Below are 4,857 nucleotides of genomic sequence, written 5' to 3'. Positions count from 1 at the left end.
TGAATGAGATTTTGTAGGCCGCTGCTTCCCCCTTGCGGGCTGAATAAAATAGCCGTTGGGTGGAACATACAATTTATCCGGCTGCTGTGGCTTCTTAGGAAGATATCCTAGTACTTGTTTACCCACTTCCAACTCCAATGGTAATTGGCTGGCGTGCTCTAGTGGTTCCAAGCTGTACGTGTCATAATAGAGCCTTAATGACATCACAATGCAGCTTTATAGAACATGTTGGGGCATGTTCAAGGGCGTCCGATGTTGATGACATCAGTGATGACATCACAATAGCAGGTGGCTTACTTATTCGATCTACGTGGGGGGGGGGGGCGTAACTTTCGACGAAGCTCGCGCGCCATTTATCGTAGGATATTTGTACTATGCCTATAATCTTCCCAGGAGTGTACTCAACAACTTCCCAAAGTTTCATGGCGATCGGATGAATGGTGTAGTAGCGCATAAAGGACAAACACGCACGCACGCACACACGCACGCACGCACGCACGCAGACAGACATACATTCAATTTTATATATATAGACTAGCGTACCCGTCGCGCGTTGCTGCGAAGACAGACATACATTCGTTTTTATATATCTAGATGACGGCAGCAGCGACCACTGAGGTTTTGTAGGCCGCTGCTTCCCCCTTGCAGGCTGAATAAAATAGCCGTTGTGTGGAACATCCAATTTATCCGGCTGCTGTGGCATCTTGGGAAGATAGCCTAGTACATGTTTGCCCACTTCCAACTCCAATGGAGACTGACTGTAAATGGCTGGCGTGCTCTAGTATTTATGGTTCCAAGCTGTACGTGTCATTGCATACAGTCTGTCTATCTATCTATCTATCTGGGTTATTGCATACAGTCTATCTATCTATCTATCTATCTATCTATCTATCTATCTATGACATCAGGAAATGAGAGAATTAGATTCCGTACGTAAAATTTGAACGCTAATTCTTTGGCGCTTTGAATTGAATAATCGAGTTGGGATGAGACATAAGGCCTTGCCCATAAGCATTCCCCAACCTCCAAGAACTGAACCTACCTACCTGAATGAGATTTTGTAGGCCGCTGCTTCCCCCTTGCGGGCTGAATAAAATAGCCGTTGGGTGGAACATACAATTTATCCGGCTGCTGTGGCTTCTTAGGAAGATATCCTAGTACTTGTTTACCCACTTCCAACTCCAATGGTAATTGGCTGGCGTGCTCTAGTGGTTCCAAGCTGTACGTGTCATAATAGAGCCTTAATGACATCACAATGCAGCTTATGAGAACATGTTGGGGCATGTTCGCGCGTTGCTGCGAAGACAGACATACATACATACTACGTTTTTATATATCTAGATGACGGCAGCAGCGACCACTGAGGTTTACCGCTGGGGTATGTCACTCTTATTACTAATGGGGGGAGTGTCACTATTATTACTGCTGTGGGATGTCACTATTATCGCTGGGGTGAAGGTGTCACTATTACCGCTGGGGTATGTGTACATGTGGCAGAAATGGGCAGGGCTCTTTTAGAATAGACCGGGTGCAGATTTTGACTGCTTTTTAGATGCGGAAATGCTGCAGAATTTTCCACAGAAATCTCCGCTGAGCACATTCTGCAGTATTTCCGCATCCAAAAAGCAGTCAGAATCTGCACCCGGTCTATTCTGAAACAGCCTTGTCCTTTTTAGAACGACGGGGGTAAAATCATACGTTGTGATAAGCCCCGCCCCCTGACGTGTTGGCACTTTGCGATACATAAGTGGGTTTTGGGTTGTAGTTTGGGCACTCGGTTCCTAAAAGGTTTGCCATCACTGGCCTAGTACATGTTTGCCCACTTCCAACTCCAATGGAGACTGACTGTAAATGGCTGGCGTGCTCTAGTATTTATGGTTCCAAGCTGTACGTGTCATTGCATACAGTCTATCTATCTATCTATCTATCTATCTATCTATCTATCTATCTATCTATCTATCTATCAGGGTTATTGCATACAGTCTATCTATCTATCTATCTATCTATCTATCTATCTATCTATCTATCAGGGTTATTGCATACAGTCTATCTATCTATCTATCAGGGTTATTGCATACAGTCTATCTATCTATCTATCTATCTATCTATCTATCTATCTATCAGGGGTATTGCATACAGTCTATCTATCTATATCTATATCTATCTATCTATCTATCTATCTATCTATCTATCTATCTATCTATCTATCTATCTATCTATCTATGACATCAGGAAATGAGAGAATTAGATTTTGTAGGCCGCTGCTTGCAGGCTGAATAAAATAGCCGTTGGGTGGAACATCCAATTTATCCGGCTGCTGTGGCTTCTTGGGAAGATATCCTAGTACATGTTTGCCCACTTCCAACTCCAATGGAGACTGACTGTAAATGGCTGGCGTGCTCTAGTATTTATGGTTCCAAGCTGTACGTGTCATTGCATACAGTCTGTCTATCTATCTATCTATCTATCTATCTATCTATCTATCTATCTATCTATCTATCTATCTAGGTTATTGCATACAGTCTATCTATCTATCTATCTATCTATCTATCTATCTATCTATGACATCAGGAAATGAGAGAATTAGATTCCGTACGTAAAATTTGAACGCTAATTCTTTGGCGCTTTGAATTGAATAATTGAGTTGGGACCCATTAACTTTTCCTATTTATGACATAATCAATGCTCGTGCCAAATTTCATGTTTCTACGACATTGGGAAGTGAGAGAATTAAATTCCGTACATAAAATTTGGACGCTAATTCTTTTGCGCTTAGAATTGAATAATCGAGTTGGGATGAGACATAAGGCCTTGCCCATAAGCATTCCCCAACCTCCAAGAATCAGGGTTATTGCATACAGTCTATCTATCTATCTATCTATCTATGACATCAGGAAATGAGAGAATTAGATTTTGTAGGCCGCTGCTTCCCCCTTGCGGGCTGAATAAAATAGCCGTTGGGTGGAACATACAATTTATCCGGCTGCTGTGGCTTCTTAGGAAGATATCCTAGTACTTGTTTACCCACTTCCAACTCCAATGGTAATTGGCTGGCGTGCTCTAGTGGTTCCAAGCTGTACGTGTCATAATAGAGCCTTAATGACATCACAATGCAGCTTTATAGAACATGTTGGGGCATGTTCAAGGGCGTCCGATGTTGATGACATCAGTGATGACATCACAATAGCAGGTGGCTTACTTATTCGATCTACGTGGGGGGGGGGGGCGTAACTTTCGACGAAGCTCGCGCGCCATTTATCGTAGGATATTTGTACTATGCCTATAATCTTCCCAGGAGTGTACTCAACAACTTCCCAAAGTTTCATGGCGATCGGATGAATGGTGTAGTAGCGCATAAAGGACAAACACGCACGCACGCACACACGCACGCACGCACGCACGCAGACAGACATACATTCAATTTTATATATATAGATGTGGTTTTCTGGGCATGCAGAACACAAACATTGGTATATAGTTTTATTGGGAAATATTCAGTATTTTATTCATTTATGTCTCTGCACATCCTGAACTGAATAGTCCAAATGGCAGTCCTATAAGTGATTGACACCTAGTGCATACAGGCATAGCTGTCAGTTACTGATAGGACCACCCATTGGATTCTACAGCTCAGGATGTGCAGAGATATAAATGAATAAAGTATAACTTACACTGACTATTTTCCCCATAAAACTATTTATCAATCCACTCAGTTCACTGTGCTCTATAAAATGCTACCTGCAGAAGCCTTTTAAAGCGAGCCATGCATCGCGTGGACATCATATAATTCTAGCCTGCTATGACACTGCACCAGGGCTGTTGAAATATGTTCTATATTGCTCACAAGACTGAATGTCATCATCACAGGCACGGCGAACCTGAAGGGCTGCTTTTGAACACCGCTCTCCATAGTTCATTTGCAAGTTGTCCGCATTTTTGCTAGCAAGCATTGCAAATGAGGAGTAAAAAACAGTGTAGCACGGCATTGTAAGAAGTTGTGCGAGATACCACAGGCCAGCACTACCTTGTCTATTTTTTCAGGGAAAGTGATTGATTGTGGTGTGAAAAATACAGAATCGGTTGGCCATAATGCCAAAAGCAATCTTTACCACATGTCTGCCTCTTGACAGCTAATAATTAAATATTTTACTGTCTGGATTCAATAATCTTTGAGGGAAAGATTTTAGTAGATGTGCCTGCAGGGGAAATGCCTCATCACCATTGAACACTAAATTCAAATTTGCTTTTATTTCTGCATTGCTTGGTAGACCTCGTCTATCTGTTTGCAAAAGTTCCATAAATTAGGTGTGCTCCAAAACACCGCCACCTAATATTCATCCGTTGTTGCCAACCTCTACCATCAGGAATTCATAGTTAGTATTCATGAAGGCCATCAATAATATACGAAAGTAGCCCTTGTAATTACAGTAGTATGATCCTGAGTATGCAGGCTGAGAGATTTGAACATGTTTGCCATCAAGGGCCCCTCCACAGTTTGGGAATTGCCATAGACGATCAAAGTTCACAGCAACAATCTTCCACTCTACGATAGTCTTTGGGAGCTGTAGAAAAGAACAAATGTGGTTACAAGCATGAACAAAGCAGTGAAGCTCATAAGCAAAAGCACACATGGGAGAGGAACATTTATCAACCATTTGCTCTACATTCTGTAAGGCTTCATTTACACAGGGCAATGCGAATTGTGCCTTTGGTTCTTACACTCCATCCATGTGCTATGTCAATTGCTTGACACTGCATGAAGATAGAGGATGGGTCTGAGAGGAAAACTAAAATATTGCTTGTGTATTTGAATCCATTAAAGTGAATTAGGTTACTTTTCTGTGCGAGTTCTGTCTG

General features: G+C 42.2%; 1 pseudogene; it reads right to left on the bottom strand.

The window, feature by feature from the left end:
* Positions 1–3,913: 3,913 nt before the first annotated feature.
* LOC136603994 (uncharacterized) lies at positions 3,914–4,655 on the bottom strand (annotated as a pseudogene).
* Between the last annotated feature and the right edge of the window lie 202 nt (positions 4,656–4,857).

The sequence above is a fragment of the Eleutherodactylus coqui genome, chromosome 1, assembly GCF_035609145.1.
Source record: "Eleutherodactylus coqui strain aEleCoq1 chromosome 1, aEleCoq1.hap1, whole genome shotgun sequence".
Taxonomy (NCBI): domain Eukaryota; kingdom Metazoa; phylum Chordata; class Amphibia; order Anura; family Eleutherodactylidae; genus Eleutherodactylus; species Eleutherodactylus coqui.
Note: the sequence above shows the minus strand (reverse complement) of the source record. Positions and strands in the feature narration are given on the sequence as shown.